This window comes from Cinclus cinclus, chromosome 6 (assembly GCF_963662255.1).
Source record: "Cinclus cinclus chromosome 6, bCinCin1.1, whole genome shotgun sequence".
NCBI classification, from domain to species: domain Eukaryota; kingdom Metazoa; phylum Chordata; class Aves; order Passeriformes; family Cinclidae; genus Cinclus; species Cinclus cinclus.
Window position 1 is genome coordinate 16,233,650 of NC_085051.1, and position 24,867 is coordinate 16,258,516.

Here is a 24,867-nt window from a genome sequence, read left to right on the forward strand (position 1 = left end):
CCAAGAAAGCAAGGAGACTTCACAGAGGTTATAAAAATATCACTTGTGTAATTAGACTGAATCAAAACTCATGACTTTCTGGTTGGAAGGAATGTGTGTGTTTCCCCTCTCATTTCTTTTTCTCCTCCATCCAGTCTTCCCCCCCCCACCCCCCCCTTAAAAATCTAGATAAACAAAAGCCCTAGGATATTGGATGGTTCCTTGCATATTGTTTTAAAAGCAGAAACAACAACAACAGCAACCACCGTGGTGAGGAGGAGAGTCTGTGATTGACGCTGCACAGCCTCTGTTTTTCTCCATTTGCAGGAGCCCTTCTCACCCTTCCTCTGCCCCACACAATGTCCAGTCCCAGGACAGGATGAGGCACCTTCCCGTTGTGATGTGCTTCCCACTCTTCCCCCAGCCGCAGCAGCACGCTGTCAATGGGTCACGTATGTAACTAACTGTGGCAAATTGGATTTACATTCCTGCCTCTCTCCTTGGCTTCACAGGCAATTCACTTACTGCCTCCTCCCAGACAGATAACTGTAAACAGAAAAGGGGAAAAGACACCCCTCTAGACGGCCTTGCCTACCATGGCTAGTTCATGAACTCCACAAGGCAGACACTTCCCACTGCCATGCACAAGGAGCCCACAGCCCTGCGAGACGCCGCCTGGAAGATCACCCCCACACATTCTCATTCATGAGAGCCACCAACATTCACCCACTTTCTAAAATGCTTTGGATTAAAAGCATGAGTGTTGCCAGCTTTCAGCTTCAAAAATGTTGTGTGTGACCCTAGAACAGAATGATATAGGCTTCAAAATAATAAGACTTAACCAACCCAAAAGTATTTGGAGTATTTTTCATCTGTTTTTTTTTTTTTATTTGGACCCTCGAGGCTTCATATTTTCAAGTGAAGTTATTTTCTTCCAGAATCAAGAGAGCTGGAAATGCTAGTCAGAAAAAAATAAAAATAAATAGAAAGCTGAGAATCTCATTCAGCCCCTTGATTCCAAGATCTCAAATAAAGACCACAAGTCTCAAATAAAATCCACAAACATCACAAGCTTCACAGTGATATTCAAAAAGGGATGCCAATGTTTAGAAGCATGAAATGATAATTCCTACCTCACTGGATCTAGCTCTATTTTCTTTTTCTCACCTCAAATTCAATAGCTGTTTTTTCTTTTCCTGTAGGGACTCTATTTCTAGACAAACAAATCAATTTCTTCCCATACATCAGAGGGTGTAATCCTAGCTATCTGCTAATTGCTTTTGAAATTCTTTAGTCCTTGATGCTTCATGAAAACAAACAATTCAACAGAAGAAAAAACCCGAGTAATGGTCTTAATGAGAAAAACTGTATCAAGAGTTCCCTGTTTACCCTTTCTGTTAGTTTACTACTATTCAATCAGCTTTTGTATGCCCCTAGGTTGTTCTCTCCTGAGCCAACAGAAGATGGATATAGGGACAAGGGACTGGAAGGCAAACTCCTAGGAAACAGAGACCCTGAGTGGGAGAAACCCCAAGCTCTTCTGAGCCTCCCTGCCTTTGGGGAGACAAAAGACAGTGGTTTTAGCAGGAAGCTTCAGGGTTCCCAGTGTTGCCCAAAAGATATTTTTTTTGTCCAACTACCATATATAAGGAGAAAAAAAAAAACCCAGAAAACAATTAAAAACAACAAACTTCCTTTTTTTTTTCCTGTCATCAGAGTAGCCAAAGTCCCCTCTTAAAAAAGGGTTTAGAAAAATGGTGATCCCTGCCTCCTTAACGCATTTGCTGCAAACACACTCTAAAATCATGCTCTGTTCCTTTGGGGAACATTTGGCAGTATACAGATAAAGGACCTGCATTGAGAAGGACACAGAGGCATACACTTAAGTTGGGTGATTGTATGTAGACATAGCATCACTGCCTTCTAGAGGTGAAGCCAAGAAGAGATAGCAATGTGACACACTGTCGCAAACTATTCAAATTCAAGCAGCTTCAACTGCTCTCAAAAGGTGTTGATCCAAAGAAAACATGAAATAGAAGTCAATGGGTCTGAGTGGAAAATATTATAGCAGTCAAACAGGCTGCTCCAATAACACTACCTCTACCCACAGGTATGTTTGAAGGGGATGGGGAGAGAAGGGGAAAAGAGAGAAGGTTCTGTGCTAAAGATCTGAGAGCTTCAGGCTTGTTTGGGGATGAGGTTTTTTCCTGCAGAAATCCCTACCACTGCTAGTGAGCTGCGCAAGTCCCAGAATGCCAGAGGCTGATGAGAGATGGAAATATCCTTCATGAACTGCTACAAGCAGCCACAGGGCCTTCCATAAATCACTGCAAGCTCAAATAAGGGTCATTAACATATAACAAGGTTATGGCCCAACCATTACTGAATGTTCATGGCAGAGCTGTGATGCGTAAAGTCATTACACACATGCAGCATCACACTCCACTACTGGTTCTCTATGTCCACCACCCCCCAGCCTCCTGCCAAGGGGCATCCATCTGGGTAAAACAGTCATGTGCAAAACTTGTTCCACAAACAAATCAGAACAAATTTCAGGGCTAAAAAACTTAGTTTTCAGGCTCTGTCATTCCAGGGAGCAACGGAAGCAGTTTTGCAACCAGTAGAAGTCACCCTCTTTCAAGTATCTTCATACACATGCACAGAGATATCCACACCAAACCAGACATCCCCAGCACATGCCGTGTGTTTGCACCAAGACATCCAGAGAACAACTCTGCAACAAGCTTCAGGATCCATCAGCTAGCAGAGATGGCTGAGACACTTTGCCAGAAGAAAAGCTCTATTTGTGCAGCAAGGAAGCACAGCTGCTGTGGCAATGGCATTTCAGCAGGTCAGATCCCAGTCTGGAAAGGAACATTCCATCTTGACTCATCCCTGCCTGGAGGGTTAGCAGTTCACAAGAGGCCTGGGAGCACAAGGCTGCAATAGTTCGTGCAGCACATCTGCTCTGTTATCTCAACACATGGACAGCTCCCACTAGTATGATCCACCCCTTATTTTTATATACACCAAAATACACTGAATTCCTTTCTTCCCCCTCAGAAATCCAGTGCTGGCCTAGCTCACCACCTTCTTGTTGGACAGCTCAGTCACTCCAAATTCATCCTGTCAATGCTGGTGAGAGATGAAACCAGATCCTGAGGCTCTACAGCCGAGAGCTGGTCCCCCTCCAGGTCCCTGAGAAATCCTTTGTGGTCACAGGGACGTCACTGCTGAGGTGGGATCTACCTCAGACTGAGGAGGCTGCCTCTGGTTGTTATTAGCTGTACTAAGGATTTGAAGGACACAGAGGCATCAAGCCAGCTTCTATGCCAAAATGCAGAGATCCTACATTTGCAGAACATGCATCTGGCCTTCATTAATTCTTAAATGGTCCAACATGGAATCAGGGTGGGGGGCAGGGAGGGAGCTAACACACTAAACAGGGAACATTCAAGCAACAGGGTGTTTTGCTTTGAAGATGTTTCTGATGGGGCAGTATCTCATCCAACAAGCTCATGCTGCAGCACTATGCATGGCCCTGGGTGCTTTCATGGGACAGAGAGCCTCCAGCAAGGGCTTGACCTCAAAGTTTATCATGGTGGTCATCACACACCTCAGGTTGGGAGCTGGGGACAGGCCAAGCAAGGAGATTGGAAATTCAGCCATGAAAAGGTGATGAGATGGTCTTCTATCCAGACAAAAGAAGAAACTGGATTCAAACATATTGCCAACTCTTCAAGAGCAGATCTCAGAGAATGGGCAAGCTGGAGAAATGAGGTGTCAGCATTCATCCTTTCCTTCCACATGGCTGGAGGCACGACTATCTTTTCCCTAAGGACTTGCGAATAAACAGATAATTAAACAAACAAACTACAAAGATCTATGCTTCCTCCAAGAGGGAAGAGCATCCCCTGTCTGGAAGACACAGAGGTGGCAGATTGAAGGGGAGTTTCAGTCTGGCTCACAAGAATCGGAGTCCTTCTGTGAGCGTGGCTATGAGTGTACATGGAAGAGTGATTCAGCACATATGAATATCTAGATAGGTGGGTTGCTGAGCACGCAGCTGAGCATGCTTGTGTGGGCAGCAAAGTACATGGCAGAATATCAGGACACAAGAAGCCTGTGGATAAACAAGCGTGTCAGAAGTGAAAGGACACAGCAGAGCAGGAGGAAGAAGTCAAGAACTGTACCAACTTTTATCTTCCATTAAATCTGGAACATTCCCTCACTTTGCCATGGCACAGCAGCCTACAGGGAGAAGCAGCCAATAGCCTGTGTCTTGTTGGTGGCATCAGATGGTGACATTTGCTCCGATTTGGTGCTCAGAAATGGGGCGGACCTTGGGTTGACCTGACCTGTAAATGAGCAGAATGGGAGCTGCGGGAAATGACGGTATAAACAGGAAGGTATGAGATAAATAAGAGGTGGGGAGGGAAGGCATCCATTTAAAGTGGCAGCTGCTTCTTAGCTTTATTTCACCTCTTCTGCTCAGCTAGAAATCAAGGCCCCCACTCTTTTCTGCTCACCTGTCAGAACAGCATACACTTACCATTTACAGCTCTTTCCCAGCTGATGTAAAGTATGCTTCATGTCCCTGTTAACACCACAGCTGAGGTTGTCCAGGAAACTGGGGAGAACATGACTACATACTCCAACAGCTTGAAGGAGAAGACTGGGTACAAGGTTTCCAGGTAAGTCCCGTCATAGGAGAGCCAGAGCTGTTCTGTGCAACACAACAGTGCCCAGGGATCTCCCCTCCACCTCCTCCAGCTGAGGTTGTGTTGGACGCTGGACAATCATGTGATACAAGATGAGGCCTCCTCCTAAGCACTTAGGGTAGTTAGAGGGAACAAAACACATCAGGAAGGAGTGAGCAACTCCAAGTGATGTGGTGTAATGGAACAGAGGGAAGAAGTGGGAGTAAGTTCTCTTCTAGCTACACCCAGGGTGAGGTGTCTCTAGGAATTGAACCTTGCTCAACATCAGCCCTACCGCAACTTCTGCAAGCTGAAATCTGTGCCTTTTAGGGACAGTACTCTCCCCATGTGGTCTCAGAAGAGGGATCAGCCTTAGTTTCTGCAGCCTGATGCAGCTCCAATTTTAAGCCACTTTTAACACAGCAAATCTACACTTTGATAGTAGACAGCCACAGTTCTGTGCTCCCACTCCTAAGTCACAGACACACTTTTCCCATTCTGATGGCCTAACAACCAGTAAAAGGGGATGGGAAACCTTCTGGTCAGCCCAAGCATTTTTGTTTCCTCCCCAGGATTGCATGCTCCTTGCCTAGAATGAGATTTTAGTCCTGCAGTTTCTGATCACTCCTGCTGGCAACTGCCTTTCCCTTTGCTCATCTCTCTCCTGATCCCTTCCATTAGGGAAGTGACAAAAGGCTGTGCCCTACATTTCCAGGGCAAAACACAGAGCTGTCACAGGACAGTGTAGAAAGGATTGGCCTCATTTATCTGGAAAGAAAAAAAAAATATATATAGCCAAACCCAACCATCTCAGCCCTGTCACAGAAACCCAGTTAAGTACACAAGCTAAACAAAACACAATTAGGTTTCCTTTGGCCAGCCTGGAACATATGGTATTCGTCAGCCAGTCGTGTTCCTCTCTCAATTCTGGCAGGAGATAGCTAACTTGTTCCAAGCACTGAGAAAGCTCCTGGAAAGTCAGCATGCTGAGCAAACTTTTGGAGGGGGGCTAGCTGAGGATATAATAGCTCACACAGACACAGATTTGACAGCATTTCTTCCACATTGTTCAGTGCAGCTCTAGGTTACAATGCCTCTGGCTTTAGTACATTCCTGGTTCACTTTGTTCCCATTGCATCTCTAAGCCCTCATTTGCTAAGCACACACAGTTTGGGGGTTGAGGGCTCCTATCAACTAGGAAGACAAAGGTGTGGAAGGAAGAGAAGTTCCTCTGGGTTTGGGCTCAAAGAAATCCTAATATGACAAATTGCTTCCACGAACAGCACAGCAAGACCTTTTTACACCACCTTTCCAATGCAGGCTGAAAATGGCTGCTGCCATCCCAGAATGGATTGGTGAGCAGCTCCCCAGCAAGAAAATGACAGTAAATATTTTGGTGTCACAGAGGTTGGTGGCTGCAGGAAGAACAGCCTCTGAATTTGGTCATCAACCAGAAAACTGCTTGAGGAGTCTGGCTCTATGCTAGGCATAGTCTGCTCTGCTGCAGTTTACAAAGCAGTTAGCAAAGAGCTGATTCACAGAGAAACGAGCCCATGTTCTAATACAAGGAACTAGAAAGTGTGGTTCAGTACAATAATATCTGCAAAACAACTGCCACAGCAAAAGCAGTTATGTCTGTGGGAAAAGGAAGCGAATAAAGGACCATTGATTTATTCCAGTTTCAGACTGGAAGTGAGCAGAGTGCTTCCCACTGCACAGTTTAGGCCTGTATGACAGTTTCAAGCTGCTTTTTGTGTCCTCATAGCTCATCATTGCCAGAGCTAGTCCAATATCCCTTGCATAGGTTTGCTTGGTCTGCTGGAGGCTTTTTGTCAGCAAGGAAGCCAATTTATTGCCTCCAGTGCAATTACAAGACAGCACTGCCTCCAAGTTTCTGCACTACTTTTTATCTTCCCATACACACTTGGCCTTACTGCATATCTGTTTCTGCCCTGTTCCTGTTGATGGATAGCCTGGTTGGCTCAGGCCACTACAGATTCAACCTAGTTTTCTTCAGGCAATGAAAGAATGGGAAATAGGGTTGTAAACTAGAACAAGAGGATTTCTTCTGATCATTTCTGTGCTCTTTGGCCCACCTGTTTGCTGCCAGATTCTGGTTTCCTTCCTCATTTACCTGCTAGGCACAGCCATTCTTGTTCCTTCATTGCGGAAGATTTCAACTCCCTAACACATGGCTTTTCAGTGACATTCTTGCCATATCAGTAGCACTTCAGAATTGCATGAGTTTTTTTTACCTGCTCCTTGTAATCCTATACTCTTTGTAGCAGGAGGAATTCCCTCGCTTCCATTTCAGCTTTTTGCCATCTAAGACCTGGCTTAGGCAATAAGCATCTGTATATCCTCACTGCATACACCACTGATCCACTTATCAAATTTACTGGAAATAAATGCATTGAGAAAGGATATTCCACCCTGCTGGGTTGCTATTACAAGCCAGCCACACTTGCCATGATCACCATTTATGTGCCAGGGCACATCAAGGACTGAAGTGCTTGAAGAAAGCTTTTGCATCTGTTTCTCTTAGAAACTTAGGGTGCTTAGCCCCACCACACTCAAATTTTGCTGGAACTTGCATCGCCAATGTGGCATTGCATTAGGATTATGCACGTGCCCTTGGTCAGTTCATCTCTGGCCTAACAGACATGTTGCTCTTGCTCTACATTAATAACAACACAAGTGATTCTCCACCAAGGTTAATAGGCACAGCACACTGCTCAAAATCGCTTTTGGCACGAGCTTCACCAATGCAGCCAGACACGCCACCTGCCCTCTGCCAGAGGGGACCAGCTGAGTTTTGGTCTCAGGAACTGAAGAATCTACCGCAGCTTCATTCTTCAAGAACATGGTCTATCACCCCTTTAGGAGCTCTGTGGAGTGCAGCAGCAGTGCATCACCATGCCCCCCCTACAGCAAGGGGACAAGTGTGGCTGGCTTTTGCTCTTATCCACACCACAGACTTCAGTGGAGCCTGGTCACTGAGGGCCATTCATCTCTTTTGCTCTCAAGTCCTGCTCAGCAATACCCTAGTGGGCTTTCCCCATCCATCATTACTGGTTCATCTCTGTCCCTTGCTGGGCACTTCCTCCCTTCGCCTTTGAATCAGAGGGTTTTTTCCCCTTCCTCAAATGAGCTTGTAACATTTACGGCATGGTATTGGAATCCTTGGACTGAACCAAGTCACAGTTCAGCAAAATTAGACTGGTTTCAGCTTCCTCACAGTAGGAAATTGGTCACACTGCAGCTGTCTCTGTTTTCCTGCTTAAACCATCCCATCTTCCTAAGACTCTGTCCTCAGTGGCAGAGGAGCTGCATGGCTTCTGAAACAGGAGATGGCAGTTGCCAAAGGTCATTTACAAAGCCATTCAAAGCAAGAGGGGACTTCACAATGTTTCCAATCAGTAAACAGGGTTATAGCATTTGGCTCCTTCCTGCAGTTCTCCCAGCATCTCTCATTAACACCGGTTTACTACTGCTCCTCTGGGAGCCAAGTGAAATTTCTCTGGCTTCCAGGATGGAGCTTTCTAATGCAAACCTGGTGCAATGTCCCTGCATGCCCTATTCCAGGCTATATGACTTCACCAGAGCCACAGCCGACCACAGCACCCCCTCGGTGTGCTACTTTCAGCACCCTAGGACTCCCTGTATTATTTAGGTTATCTTACATGTTGGAAAGTATCACACAGTATTTTACAGGTCTTCAAAACTGTCCAACAGATAAACAATGAAACCACACATACACAGAGACCTCAAAGGGCACGTTATGTTGCCTAAGCCTGTGCTGACAGCTTTCAACCTGCCATGCATCCAGAATTTCTCCCCTTCCCTGTTAGTTCACTGAAGCCACACAATTTTACATGAAAGAGGAAGGTGCCAAATATTCAGGGCTGCCCAGCACGGGTTACTTATTGGCACCATCCAGATAGGCACAGCAGACAAGCAGCTCTTTCATGCAAGCAGTGAGGGGAGCTCTCAAAAATGGACATGTGCAAATATATGCCACGTTTGTTTTCTTGTACTGGCATTACTCAGTAGTGAAAACACCTAAGCACGAACATTACTTTTATGTACACTAACAGAAGAACTTGAGAGCCTGTGTTAGCCACTTGTAAATGAGTGTGCCCACCTCACTTGAAAAGCTGGCGTAGCATGCAAGTAAACGCAAGCATAATAAAAAATAATAGGAAACAGACAGGCAACAGAATTAAGAGCAGCAGCCAGCTGGGATCTTCTAACCAGTGACATCAAGGGATTGCTGAGGTAATACGCTGATGGGTTTTAAATTAACTGTAACCACTCAGGAAAAAGATCTAGGCGTCACTGCGGACAGCTCAATGAAAACATCTGCTCTGTGCACAGAGGCCATCAGGAAAAAAAGAAACAAAAAATGTTAGGTTGAATAGGATAAAGAACAATACCAAAACATTATAAATGCCACCACATAAATCAATGACACATTCACACTTTGAGTATGAGCTGTAGCCTGCTTGCCCATTTCAGAGCAGGGGTAATATATACAGAGGCCAGAGAAGGATGCCAAAAAATCGTTAGAGAACACAGAAAGGTTTCCAAGGTTGTTAGGAGGAAAAATCAAGGTCCAAATGGCTCAATAGCTTGCACTAGAAGTGCATGAAATGATGAGTGAAACATGGCAAATGGGAAAACCTTCAGTTTCTTATGCTAAAAAAATGGTCGCCATCTAAAAACACTCCAAAAACATTATTGCAACGGGAAAAGAAAGCCCGTCAACATTTTGCAGATAGCCCAATTAACACATGGAGCTTGATGCCACAAGGTGCCAGGGAGTTAAGCTCTCACCACACTGCCATCATACAATAGTGAATGAAATCTATAGGATACACACTGGGCAGGCACAGAACTCCTGGGCTAGGACAAGACAGTGAAACCAATGGCAATGAAGAAAGCCGGGGAAGAAACTGATACTAGCAGGAGTGCATGGAGAAGGTTAAGGAGAAAAAGGTGTCTGAAAAGGAAAATGGGAGATAAACTTCATATAATAATCTGGAAAAAGGTTAGGGGAGGGTGTTTTGTGGGATTTAATCTTTCAGTCTCCAAGTGGTAGAGGGGAAATTTTTTTTAAGGTACTGCTAGGCTGTGTCAGAACACATGCTCCAGTCCTCTGAGGAAAGGAAAAATGGAGGATGCTGTCTGCAGGTGAATGTCTACAGCTGCAGCCAGCTGGGCTGCAGACAGAGCAGCCAAGCCATGAAGAGCTACCCTACTCAAGCCTATGCTCCAAACACCAACACCCTGGTCCATCCCCAAGCACTGCATTCCCTTTGAAACTCAGTTCACCATTCAAACTTCCAAAATAAATATCTGAATATCCTGAAGATGAGAAATTTCAGGCAGCATTGAGTATTTTCAGTCTATGGTTTGATTTAGGCTGGCACAGAGAGACCAGCTACAGTGGTGCACATTTTGAGCAGCATCAGGAAAAGAATATTTTTTCCTACATTATCCACTGTGCCCCCAGCTGAACCATCCTGAAGCCTCACAAACTAAGTGTATCTTAGACTGGTATATAGCTGGGGTTTTCTCCATCACACAGGGACTTATGACAGCACAAAACCTCACCAGCTGCAAGCCTCATTTGCAGCTCACCAAATGGCAAAGCTTGCACATCACTGTGCACAACCTGAGCAGGTACTTAACTACAAGGGCCAACAAACCTCTTCAGGCTGTATGTTTGTTATGAGGATCATCCTGATCTGCACGTGGCTCTGATTTCCTTTTCATGAGCAAGCAGATGGACAAGGACAGCACAAATGGACCCTTATGGCCACTGAAATAGAGCAATTTTTCCTTAGCATTCAGGGATTTCACTCAAGTTCTCCCCAGCTGCAGTAACAAGAGGAGTTGGGGTGGTAAAATGAGCACATAGGAAGCATTAAAGCACATCACTTGGGCACACCCAGACTACTCACAGATCACAGAGGCCACCTGCTCCTCTGTCCATCAATGTTCCCATGGGATGTCCACTGCAGGACTTTCCTCTGTTTATGCAGGCCTGGCACTGGGGTATTTTGCTCCACTGTGTATGACTGGCAGTGTGGATGCCTAGCCAGGCACAGGCCTCAACTGGAAATATGTCAGCAGGCAAGCAATCATACAGATTTATGGTAGTGGATGTACCAGCACACGCACATCAAACAGCAGTCCTAGTCCTGGAATGAGACCATCCATACTCGAAGGCATGGCTCTTGCCAATCTTTAGCATTGGAAACAGCAGATGGGTGAGAACTTGCCCTATAGTCCCAGGGCAATGGGACTTTTTTTTCCTCCTTTCCCTCCCATGTATTCCCCTCCACCTACCCTTCTCCCAGGAAACACAGAGCATCACAACCAGAAATAAAATCAACAATGACGCAAAATGCACAAATAATCCCATGGCCACTTGCACAACCTTTGACATCAGCTGACTGCTCCTGGCTTCCCTTTCCAGCCTGGGAAGCAGTAGCCCCAGCATAGCAACCACAGTACATATCACCCATTGCTCCAGCTGCTTTTCCCCACACCTCCTACTCCTAATCCCACCTGCCCTCCTTCCCCAACCATGGGGAACCCCACCACCAACATACTGTGCACAGATCGTAATAAAGCAACAGAGTCCAGTGTTGAGCAAGGCTTTTATGTGTAGCCAGAATTTCAAAAAGCACAGTACATGCTGTATGCTCAGTGCTGTCAGACTCCAAAATTGGATTCTCCAGTGTTTTAGGAAAAAGGTAAGGCAGGAGGAGAGTGTGAGGGGGGGGAACAGACCAAGCTTTGTGGAATTCTTTTTAAGAGTGTATGCATGACTCTATAAAAGGGCTTTTTTTTTTTCCCCTGACCTCAAAGAGACAATATTATTTCACACAGACCTGCTTCCAAGAGCTGCCAAGCTATTTCTACACAAACCAGTGCCTGGTTGAGGCAGTGACTATGAAGGGGAAACCCTCTCTCCAAGTACGACATGGAAATTCCTTGACCTCAGCTGCAAAGCCAATCAACACGTGTGCAATGTGCCAATGAAAAATAAATTAAAATACCAGAGCGGCCAACACAGATGAGGGCAGGTGTGTAAGGGAAGAGGCACAGCCTGCTTTTTCCAGTCAAAAAGCCTGACAAAAAAAAAAAAAAAAAACTACAAAAAAAAAAAACCAAAAAAACAGGGACATATCAGGCTGGGAAGAAGAGGAAAGCAGAGTGAAACCAAGAGCATTGAGACATTGGTTAGAAAAGCAAAGATGTAAAATGCCAGGCAAACAGGCTCTGAATCATATTCTAAAGCCTAAAGGTAGAAAGGCAGGGCAAACAGGCATGGAAGGCAGAAATAAATATTTATTTTAGGCCATGCTATCGTTTGCTGTGCTTCACGGAAAAGTTTGGATATTCACGATGAGCCCAGACAGAGCCAAATAAGTTCATCATCAGTCTAGACCTGGTCACACCAAGTAGTGACTACACCACAGACCTGCACCCTACTCTAAAACTGTGTTTGCTTCCTCCAGGCCATTGGAGAAAACACCTTCAGAGTGTAACTATTTTTCCTGACTGACATTAAGGACACACCAACATACTATCTCCAGCAAAATCCCACAAACAAGTCACCACTGAACAAAGAGCTGAACAGCAACAACTGACCCATGTTAGCTTTCAAGTTGAGGGAAACAGAGCCTTGTTGTAGAGCTGGATAGCTAGAATTAAAGCATCTGAACCCTAGAAAACACTCGTGATCAGGGCTGAACCCTTTGGGTTAGGCAAAGCAGCATTCCCCCCCACAGCAGTGCACCCCAAACCCTGCATGGTTCCACAAGGGGATTAAAAATGCTCCACAGTCAGGTCACTCGGCGTGAACGTGAGCTCACAGCCCTCCTGTAACACTCCAGATGCACAGCCTGCTCTCTCCATGGGATAGATGTCCGTCAGAAGGGATCCCCCACTGCCAGAATAATTTGTCTTTTTCATGGCGCGCTCCCAGGTTAACAGCGGGAAAGAGGACTGCAAGGTCTGGGCCACAGACCTTCCAAGCAATCTGCATGAAACAGAACAGCAAACAAGAAGTACTCGTGGCATCCATGGGTCAGTTTAAGCACACACACAAGAATGGGGATGGCAGCTTTTTGAGGGCATGAGCCTCTCCTAAGATCAGTCATGGATACAAGCCACAGATACAAGCCTTATTACAATTGTGTCTGTATTTAGGGGAAGTAAGTAAGAGTAGTCCGTATACTTCCATCCTTTTCAGAGTCCCAAGAAACTCCACTTAACAAAAAGACATTCACTCCATACAGCAAGAGTGACATACACTGAAGGCAACAATTTTTCTGGTGCTTAGTTACTCTGCATTAAAGACAAAAGCAATCAGACCCAAGTGAAACCTGTGCTCCAAGACCTAAAACTGGGTCATAACCTGGTCCTTCCTCAGTTAGTTGTCAGAGACCTCATACTGCTGTAGTTTCAGTACCTGCTGGGGTTTTTCCAGTCAAAGACAAGCCTTTGTGGAAAAACAAGAGTGACATCCAAAGAACTTGATTCTTACTGCATCTCCAATATATGGAATATATGGCCTTTCCTATTGGACCTTTAGGCCTTTCCTATTTAGAGGAATCTTGGGTTCCAATCCCATCTCTCCTCTTCTCCCCTGGTCAGCTGCCCCTCTCATGCTAACATCAAACTTTCCAAGGTCCCCCAGCACTCGTGTTCTAGAACAGAAATGTATTTATTAGGCCAAAATGAACAGAGTCTGCATGAATTAGAAAATGAGTCCAGTCTGTTCAGCTAGGGTTGGGCAAGCTTGTTTTGCCTGATTTAGAGGCCATTCAAACATTGTGGGTTTGAACATTACTGCATCAGTGTTTCACTTAGGAAAAACTGTGAAAAAAAAAAATGTGAAGAGAAGGGGAAAAAAATCCAGTGGAAACACAAATAGTGTATAACGTATATGGGATCCCCACTTGTGCCAGCACCAATCTTCTAAGCCCTAATACATTGCACAGGCTTCCCATCAGGTAAGAGTTCCTTTGGTATATACACCAAAAAATAAAAATTTAAAAAAAAAAAAAAAAAAAACCTAAATCACCACAAAGAGATGGAACAGGTCAAAAGAAATGGATATACATGCCAACTACAGCTGGTCCTAAACTCTGACCCTCTTCATTTAGACTTCAAAATTAAGACCATGTAGATCAAGAACAGAGAACTAATTTGCAAAGCTCCAAGTCACTCAGACTGCCTTGAGTGAATAACAGTAGCCTTCTGCATCAACAAGACATGCTACAAACTCCACAGCTCCTGCAGTTGGTTCATTAGCTTTCTCCCTCCCTCAGCTGCACCTGGCTGTGTGTAGGACTCCCAAAAGCCCAGCTTTCTAAAGATAATTAGCAGTGTTCATTTTACATCCCTCTGGGGACAGGACCCCCTGACAGGTGACATTATACTAGGGCCCATCAACTAAAGAACAAGTCCTTCAGATTCAACAGCTAATCCTGAGAGGACAAACTTCACCTCAACAGCAGCAGAGGGGAAAGGTGTCAAAGAGACATGCTTAGTGCAGGGAGTAAAAGCAAGTAGAGGACACATGATGGAAGAGAAAATTGGGCACCAGGGAAGAAACTTAAGGTACTGAAGGAAAAAGGCAAGGCTCTCCTTGCCAACCTGACCACTTCAAACCACCTTCTCTATCACACATCTCCATTTCAAAAGCAAAAACCCAGAAGGAATCAAGTGGAAACCAGACTGAGAATAGCCTTCCTCCAGAGACATTTTCTCCAAATCCTAAAGGTTGATTTAGGTGAAAACAGAGACAAGAAACAGAGGTGAGATGCTGGCACTGGACATTGCTTACCTGCACATGAGCAAGATCCAGTGGTAGAGAGCAAGGCCTGATAGAACAGCTCTCCTGCAGCCCTCATCATGAGACCTGACAGCCCTAGAGACCTCACTCAAGTTATTAACTCCACCTAAAATACCACTCTTTCCTCCCCTCACTTCTCCATCAAGCACTTTAAAGCCCCACACCTGTGTGGGTTCATCCTCTGCTCCTGTTTACACCTGGGCTACACTCCTCCTCGCTAGCAGGTCCCATACACTGCATTAACTAGAGAGAGGTTGTGTTTGTATCGAGAAACCACGCACAAGGTACCACCATCACACTGGGCTATCTTTTCACCTTGCCTCTGGGCTCCTTGTGCCCAGAGGATACTCTGAAGTCAAGCACAGTTGCAAAGGCTTCAACAGGACTGCCCTTGCCTGCAGCACAGAGGAAGATGCTGGGAGCCCTATAAGGCAAATGACCCCACGCAGGAGGAATCCCTTTTCTTCTCTATAACATCTCTGACTTCCCCCCCACCCAATCTATATTTTTTTTCCGGCCCATGTATACTTTCCAGCTCGTTTCCTCTTGCGGTTCTCATTTCCCGCTCCTAGGAGGTGAGCTCATGCATTTCTCAATTACCAGCCAAAGAAAGAGAGAGGGAGAAAGCAATCCTATGGAAACAGATGAAGTCATGCCTGTGCAAGGCCGCATTACAGCTTGTGCTCACAGAGCCATGATGCAGACATTGCTGCCCCCCAAACCTGGCAGGGCAGCCCAGCTTCACAGTCCACAGCTGAAGTTGTTCTCCTTGTGCTGAGGGAAGACGCTCCACCAGCACACAGGGAGCGCGGAGCATGTTTGTCTCGCTGGCTTTTCCCTCTCGTCCCCCCTCCACCCCTGCTTTCGATCCTACCGCCCTTTTGTCCACCCCCAGCAATCCCCATGGATCTTTGACTCATTCACAGCACGCCACTGAGTCAATAGCGAGCCCACAGACCGTGTGCAAGGCTCCCAGCACTGCGCGCTCTGCCTACGGCTATGCGGACGCCGGAGAAGTTACACCAGGGAAATCTAAAGGCAATTAAAAGCATAATGCAAGTGGTTGTTTAGAAAAGGTGGTGGGGAGGAGAGAATAAAATTAAAATAAATAAAGGAATGTTTTAATGAGTGCAGCAGTGAAAGCGGGATTAGAGGTGCCTGAATGGCATCTCTATATTTCCCGTATGGAAGGGAGGGCCGCCCAGCGCAACCAGAGCTGACAAAAAAAATTAGCTGGGCCTCAGGCTCAGAGAAACATTTGGCTAGAAAGGAAAGAAGGTAATTGCTGCAAATGTAGACTAATTCAGGAAGCAGCCAGCCTTACACGGGGCCGGTTCTTGTGCTGTTGGAGTGCTACGGACTCTTTGTGAGTGCTGACTTGAGGGGTAGAAAAAAGCACAGGGAAATAGTAGGAAAAAACAAACCAAAACAAGACAGAAAACAACAAATTTCTCCTTCCCACAGTTCACATGTGCTTACTGTTTTTCTTCCCTCATCTCTTGCTCTCCAAGGACACTTGGGGTCTGCTGGGGATTCTACTCAGCCTTGCCTTCACCAGTTCTGTCCTATGGCCATGGAGGGAGCAATCTCAGTGGCTCCCAAAGCGTGGAGCACACCCCTCCCTTCCCCCTGCCCCAGGAGAGGAGCAGGCTGGAAGGTGAGGCGCAGGGCACAGAGGATGTGTTTACTCTCATAACACCCCTGTGAGGTGGGGAAGTCATAGCCTCATCTGACAGATGAGGAACAGAGGCAAAGTGAGATTAAAGGATTAGCCCAAGGTCACACAGGAAAAGTTTGTAGCAGAAGTGGAAATTAAACACAGGTCTCTCGGTCCAAAATCAGTGCCTTAAGCGCAAGACCAGACTTTCCTAGAGCTGGTCAACCTTTTATATTTGATAGTTTAATTTCAAAGAGAAAAACAGTTTATTTTCTAAATACATATTTTCATAGAAAAGGGAGATGGAGGAGCTCATTTCCTGGAGGCAGGAGCTGCTTAAGATCTTATTTATTTCTGTTTAACTTAATTTCTTTTAGGTTTTAGCATTTCTGATGGTAAAAAAAAAAGCTGCAGAAATTTCAAAGCACAGGAACACATTTCTTTTTGTTTATAATTCACCATGGGAAATATTTTCCACTTTCCAGCCAGTTCTGCCCTGCCTATCTTTACCTTACCAGGTTTTTAATACCTTATTATTATTTTTTTTTCATAGCCTCAACTAGCTTAGAAAGCCCACATCTAAACAGAGGCCTTTGTTGGACGACACTACAGTCACTAAAACCCTGTGGCTCAGAAAGGTACTTTACAAATCAATACAGGCAACAGGTCCATGGACATATGTAAGCTGGAGGAAAAATCTAAGTTTTAGACCCCAGCTGCTGCTGACTCTGCTCATCCAGTCCCTGCCCAGACCATGCCTCCATCTGCTTCTGGCTCTGAAATTCCCTATTTTCTTCCTTTTTATTGTGCTGCCAAGTCCAGTCCTTCCAAAACACATCTTCCTCTTGGCTCTGAAAGCCCCTTGGCAGGGGAAGGCAGCCCCACGCCTCCTCACACATGGGCCAGCTGAGGTCCATGGAGGAGCAACTACTTGTCCACAATCAACTAGGAGACCATCAGCAGAGCTGGGGAAAGTAGATGGGTTTCATTAATACAGAGCCTCTCTCCACTTTGACACGAGAAATCCAGCCCTCACAGAGGCCCCTAGGAATTTACCATCTCTATCCAAAAGGGGAGGTTTTTCACCCCAAGACACTAAACAGCAAGAAAACTACATGAAGCAAACACGACCTGAGGCTGGCATATTTAAAGGTGACTTAAGGACCCAGACATTCAATCCCCATGAAAACAAATGAGAATCAGTTGGCAGAAAGGAGCTGTCTTATATTCATGCCAACCAAATGGTTAAAATTAGTTACAATTGGTAAAGCATTTTGAAGAAAATGTGGAACACTTATATAAAAGCTGAGTGTTGCTCAGAAACAAAGGTCTCTTTTCCTGTAATTGTGTTTAATGATCTCTGAAGAGCAAGCAGACAATCCACAAAGATGACTACCATCATCACATATGTTCCTGTGACAATGAGGGAATTAGGCTGAAACAAAGACTAATAGGCTATCCTTACAAGGCAGTTTTCACTTCTAGTTTGGGTCCCTCTTTAATTAAATACTTATTTACACAAGCAGGCAAACTCTGTGCATCAATTATGTAGTATTCCACCAGCAGAAAAGAAAATGTATTATGACTGGTATCAGTCCAGTTTGCCCTGAAGATATCTAAACACTCACCTACTACATAAAAATATTTCAGTCTCCTCTCTCACTCCCAGCTGGGTTGTGTCTGGTCCACAGTATCCACCACTCTCCCGTAAGCTGGGGAAGGCCAACCTAACAGCAGAGCTTCAGCAGCATTGCAAGGGCAGGTCCTGGATCATTTAACTGACCTCCATGAAATGAAAACTCAACTTTGAACTCTTTTTTGACTTGTTTCAGTCCTGAGGAAGGACAGTTTGTCCCCTCTGGAACAAGCTCTTTGAGGCTGGCTGAGATCTGCAGCAGTCCAGAGCACCCTGCACTGCCAAGTGAAGAGCTCACTCACAACTTTTGACTCACCTTAGTTGGTGCAGATAAAAAGAGCAGCATAGACCAGTGCTACCTAAAAGATGTTCAAGACCACCTGGATATTTTTGCATCTGGGTCATGACTGCACCCTCTCTTTTTTTCACTGCTTCCTCCCGTTATCGCCTTAGTTAACAGTGTGTGAGAAACTAAATTTACCTGTAAGTCTATGTGCTCACACATAAGTAGCACAAGGGTAGGGTCCTTCGGCAGCTCAGCTGATTTGTAGTGGTTTGTCCCCTATGGTAAATGTTTGTCAGGTTCCTGAGGACATGCCCACAGGGAAGAGAGGTCTGAACACACCCACAGGGCTGCCTGGAAGCTAAGGTTGCAACTGGTCCAGGCAGGTGCTGATGAGCTGGTCTTCATCCTATTTTGCAGGTCAGGTCTGGATCCAGGACAGAAATACCCAGAGGAAAACTTCTCTAGACTGGAGCTAACATTATACAGGCAGAATGTGGTTTTCACTTCTTTGTCACAAGTTCTGGGTAAGGTAAAGCGAATTCCTGGAAACTGAAGGGTTTGGCCACTAGAGTTGTAGACTTGGAAAAATACTACTTCTGGCTATGATGATTTATTTATAGTTGCAATTAAAGACAAAAAGCCTCTTCAGAGAGGGAGGATGAAGTGGAAACAAGGCCAGGCCTAGAAACCTAAGACTACAGGGATTCCCAGAGCAAAATTAATCAGGGAACTGAGTTGTTCTCTATTTTTTTTTTTCCCTAAAGGGTTATCTCTTTATTTTGCTTATCTGGCCCTCTGCTTTGCAACAGCCACATCTCTGAAACTTCCCCATGAGTTTTGGAAACAGGCCAAACACTAGAATAGAGACTGTGGATGGGTCTTAAACTCCCAAGACTTGTAAGCCTTCAGCCACAAAGGCCATCCTGCACCTTACCCCTGGAGCTGTTCTCTGCCTGGCCACAGCAAAGGTAGTGACAGCTTTGGGATGTGACAGTGGAGGGAAAGAGGAGAGCCCAAAATCACCAGCTGCATGGAAGAGCAAGGAAGTACAAGAAGGCAAGAAAGAGGCCAGAAGTTCTTACATCTACAAAAAGAAATGTGTGTGGTAGGATTTTCTCTGTGCCGGCCTTTGATTTACAGCCTGCCAGGGTATATATTATTCCAGCTTTTAAAAGAGTGGGTGTGGTGCAAACCCCCAGACAATCTTTTGAGATGGAACTCTGTAGATGTCTCTTCATTCCTTTTAGATCCAGTTTTTGGCCCTGAAAATATCCCCTGATGAATAAAAGATCTGGCTCCAGCCACCATGACTTGGATAACAAATGAAGTGGGGAACTGCAGATCAATTCAAACAGCAAGACAAGTCAAAGGAGATGCTGCTTTGCTGTCCCAGTGCTGTCCCACCCCTTCTGACCAGGGGCTCCCGTCAAGACTTCCAGGCTAGACAGGACCTCTAATCACTGCAGCAAAGTGCCCAGGCAGACCAAAACTAGAGACTATCTCTCACACGAAAAAAAGCCAGGGCTACTTTACTGTAATAGACACTGAAGTCAGCTCTGTCTGTTCACCCCCAAGTCTGGACTCTCAAGCCTCAACTTCCCTCTCCAGATTGGAGCAAGAGCTCTAGACAGCCTCCCTTGTCATTACCATGTGTAAGCACCTTCAGCTAAAAGGCTGCTAGAGATTTCCTCTTCAACCTGCATTGCCCCATGTACTTATTGCATTCCAGCCTGGAGGAAGAGGCCACTACTCCCTGTTCACAGACACTTTGCTCCGAGAGGTTTCTCAGTCTCTTGGAGCTGCCTGACTTCTGCACCATGACAAGAAGCTGTGCTACACCACCCATCATGCAACTTTTCATGCAACTTTCCCCCAGTCTGCATCCACTGAAACACACAGGGACTACTAGCAGCAGTTCTTTTTAGACAGGTACAAGAAGCACAGCTAAAACCCATGGCAGAGAGGTAGTACCTCTCCCTAAAAGGGGGAAGAAGCAAGACCAGATGAGTTTAACTCACAGGATTTGTAGGACTAGCTGAAACAATTAGCAATTACCTATTTGTCTCTTATCAAGGATGTCGGAGGTGCATGACCGAGAGAACAAAACAAACTTTAAGCCTAAAATTAAATAAGCTTGTGGGATGCAAAAGGAACAAAAGTCAGGTTAGCTACAAATCCCAGAAGAAAAAGTCTGAAACATAAATAAATAATGAATAAATACCACAAAGTATTCGTAAGCACAGAAGATAACAAAGCAAAGTCTTAGGCTAATATGGATTTAATCAGAAATAATTTGGATCCAGCTAAGCCAATTTCCCTCTATGACAGGCCGCATGGATAGCAAAGAGGCCATTACATGTCTTGACTTATAAAGCTCCAAATGCATAACATCCTCCTAAGAGATGAAATAAATGGTCTCAAATAAACTTTCACAGAGCACATGCAAAAGTGACTGGAAATATGATACTTGGATGCTAGCTATCAATGGGTCACTGTCAAAATGGAGGGATTAACCCAGCAGAGCTGTACTGTGTTTGTTGTGGGTCCAGATTTCTTCAAAGTTTTCTTTAACAACTTGAGCCATTAGATAGATTGCATGCTTGTAAAATACACAGCTGCTATGTAGCTGGGAAGAACTGCCTGAAGACAGGCCTGAATTCTGATCTTGACAGTGGGGAAAATGTCTGAATAAAATTGGACCCCGTTCAGTAGAGATAAGGATAGAGAAAACCTGTCCACAATTCCTCAGAAAATTATGGAGAGCTTTGAGATGGACTCCAAGCTTAATAGGAGTCAGCCATGTCTCATGATTACAGACAAAAGACAAATGTTGTCCTGGGTTGTACAAACATGAGTCCAGCCTGTAAAACATGTGGAGAAACCCTTCTGCTTTGGTCCACATGGCAAGGCCCCAGCCAGAGTGTTCATCTAGTCTCAGGACAGTGACCTCCAAAGAGATGTATGTTGACAGGAAATAATCTGAAGGAAAGCAACACAACCAAAGATTTAGGACCAAATAACCTGCATGCAGAGTTCTGAATGAAGTGAGGCTGTCCATCACAAAAGAGAAACCCATCAAGAGATAATATACAACACGAGTTTTCGGGTTCTTGAAAGTCTCACCTGCCTTTCTAAGCCCAGGCACTGGATACCCTCCACTTCAGAAACACGGAGCAGGTGATCAATACAGCCTATGGGAAAACATGGCATGTGATGGAGGGTGGTCCCGCAAAGACCACAGTGTAAGCAAGAACTTTTGGCCCACAAAGAGCAGGAGCTACTGAATACCCTTTGCCTCCTGTTAACAGCCCACCCAAAAGGCATCGCAGTGGAAGGCAGTTCCTGCATCCTGCGAGAGCAGCTGGGCCAGAGTGCGTGTGAGACCTTGATTAAAACCAGGCTGCTCTTCACATTTCAGCTCTGCTTCTGGTAATCTGTGAGAACTTCCTCATTCCTAGAGGGTCTCCTCATCCCAGATGGGGGGGCTGGTGTCTGGGGAAGACCTTTAGTATTCATTACAAAAAAGTTTCAACCCTCTTGTTGGTCTCTCCTCACTTCACCAAAGCATGCAGACAATCTTATTTTTCAGAAGCACCCACCATCTCTCCCTTGACTGGCTCTGCTACTCGAATGCCTGACTCACCCCTACTGCTGCCAGTGGAAAAAGCTTCCATCAATGCAAAGTGCTCCACAGGTTTCAGTGGAACCTGTACAAGATCCCAAAGCAGTGGGACTGAAATGTGAGGAACCCACAGCTTCCACAAGTGACTCATGAGACTGAAGTGGAGGGGGAAACCCTGAAATACAAATGGAAGAGCATTATGCTGGACCAGAATCATGCAGAAGGCACAGCAAGAGCAAGTCACACAGCTCTGTAGGTTTGGGAGTGATCTCCCCTCCCCAGGCAACCAAAATGCAGAGACAACATGGTTGCTCTCCTGGGGAAAGGTTGGAATGCCAGTCCCTGGTGGACCTGCAGGTTTCCATTCCCAGTCACATTGGGTGAAACATGCCATGCTCCCAGCTAGAGGGAGAGGAGCATTCCCCAAACACCAAGGGAGGGGCATGTCCAGTGCCTAAAAAGCCTAGAGGAAGGTCCAGACAAGAGAACAGCAAATAGCATTCAGAGCTCTGTGGAATATGAAAGGAAGAAATAAATAAAAGCAGATGGAGTTGTGCCACAGAGGGCTTTTCCCTTGCATCTCCGACATTCCAGAAACAGTCACCTCCCCTGGCCAGATGGTGTCTGTCCTCATTGAACTGGGCAGCTCTGCTCTCAGCTCTGTCTGGCAGCCCTTGTCCATGGGGAATGCTAAACCTCAGAGTCCCAACACATACATTGCAGACAAATTTTTAACCACTTCATTTGCTCCAAAGCAAAGCCAACTGCACTGGAGACCCAGCACAATGGAAGCATAACACAGGTACAAAGCTGAACAGGTCACAAATCTTTGAAACTTCATATAACTTGTTATCCCTCTTGTTTTTCCAGGTAGGTTCAAACATGGTCACATGTATTATGATCTAACCATTAATTCAAATACCACTTAATGCAGAAGTTTACATTGGTTCAGTTACATCAGGGCAAAGACTGATCCGAGCAGGGTCTGCAGGGTCCATTTGGCCTGAACCATTTCCTGATTCATCCCTAGAGCATTACTCAGGGATCTAACTGAGTTGTTTAATTATAACTTCCACTTAACAAATAAAAGTTTTTGTATAGGTAAATTCCAACCAGTGCCTGGTCTGGATTGGAAAGGTCTCTGTATGTTGCATACCCTCCTGTAGATTTGTTTCTAGCATAACGATGGCATCCCAAACACACATAAACCATGCTTGTACTCTCAGAGAAATACTGGTGTTATTGCATCATGACAAGAAGTGATATTGTTTAAAGGCAGCAGCCCAGAGCAGTATAAATTTTTTGCACAGACTCTCAGATCTTTCCCTGGAAGTAGGGGACAGCAATTATTCCTGAACCAAAACAACCGTACAACAGTGGCAGTAAATGATTTGATTTGTTTTTTGGAAAATGCTGTTTTCAAGCCAGGGCAATTAAAGTGATCCAATATCCAAGGCATTTTTGCCACTTGTTAAAAATGCAGAATTGTCCTTCCAGCTAATTTACTACCATAAAATCCAGTACATTTCAATTGCTGACTAATTTGCAGAGATTTTACTGGGCCTGTGTCTTAGGTCTGCTCTGAAGAAAGAAACCAACGAAAATGTCAGGGAAAGACGAACATGGTCTGCAGCCACCAAGGAAACACCTCACCAGCATGAGAAGTTTGGCTGTATCTTGTCAGCAGCTGATGGAAATCCATGAAGAAGTAAGTGTCTTCATAAATGTAACTCCACCCAATTCATTGCCCAGTTGAAGGTGAGGAAACTGCTGTACATTGCAGAGCTGAGAGCCCTCTTCAAAGAGCAGACACACAGCATTCCCCAGCTGAGCATTTTATATGCACACCCAGCATTGCAAAGTCCACTATTATAATCTGGTTTCAGTAGAAACAATGGCTTCTGAGGGATATAGATGTGGGCTCAACAAAAAACACTAAACACTCCATTGGACCATTAATCATTTTTAGTAGATTTTATGTGACAGTAGCTATGGCTTTTCTGATCATGACTCATCTGATCATTTCCCCTCTTCAAAGGAATTTCCTCGTGTATGCATGTTTTATTCTGAAGATGACATTTGCTTGCCTAGAAGAGGAGATTATTCTGCAGATTATTTTTTCAAAGGAAAAAAATAAGAGTCTTCCAGGTCCCTAGAAAAATTTACAAGTTTTATTTTTAAAAAAGAGAGGCCAAAAGCAAGAAAGGCACACAGTAAGCTTGAAGCGAAATAACAGAAATAATGGAAATAAATTAATCCTTTAGATTTGCAGACTAACTCTGCATTTTCTCAGCCATGCTTAATTCATGTATATTTTAATATCCTGGTTCTCTTCTGCATCTAGGTCTACCCAGCACTGCCAGGAAAGTTCCTTCCACATTTCCCCTGAATAAAGAAACAAGGATGAGCATTTTTTCATGGGTTTTATATTTTCAGCCAAAAGCACACCTTCTACTCTTTCACCTCTATTCCCCGTCCCCACAGTCAAATCACAAACTCATCAGGGACAGATGTGTGCATGGGGAAAAAAAAGGACTAAGAACAGTCTCCTTCACAGCACTTTACCAAGGTCATTTGGCCTGCATCTTCACTGTTTCTCAGCCTGAAGAGTCCTACTGTATGTTTCAGCCCTTTTTGACTGCTAAAGGTTCTTCCAGTAGACACATCTTCTGCAAATGGAAATTCACAGACAATATATTTACTTTTCTTATCAACTTTTCACCCCTAAACTGTAGGCTTTTCAAACATAGGTACAAAACTGCTTATCTAGTTTCTCTCCCTCACATCCTTCCAGCACTCAGGCAATTTAATCCTATTCATCATGCTTGTCAACCATGCCTGAATTTTGTATAACTTTGCATTAAGGCCTATTTGTGGTCTCCACATTCTTCCCCTACACCTCAAAAAGTGGTATACCTTAGTATCAGAGACCATTTCAAGTCACAAATGACCTCTTGAAATTATCCAGTCCCACATGCAAATTGAGACAGGGCTAGCTAAGAAGAGTTTGTGCTAGACCTTGTCCATTCAGGTTCAGAATATCCTCAAGGACATCAATCCCACATTATCTGTGGGCTCCTACTCTTGTTTTCCACAATCCTCAAAGTGAC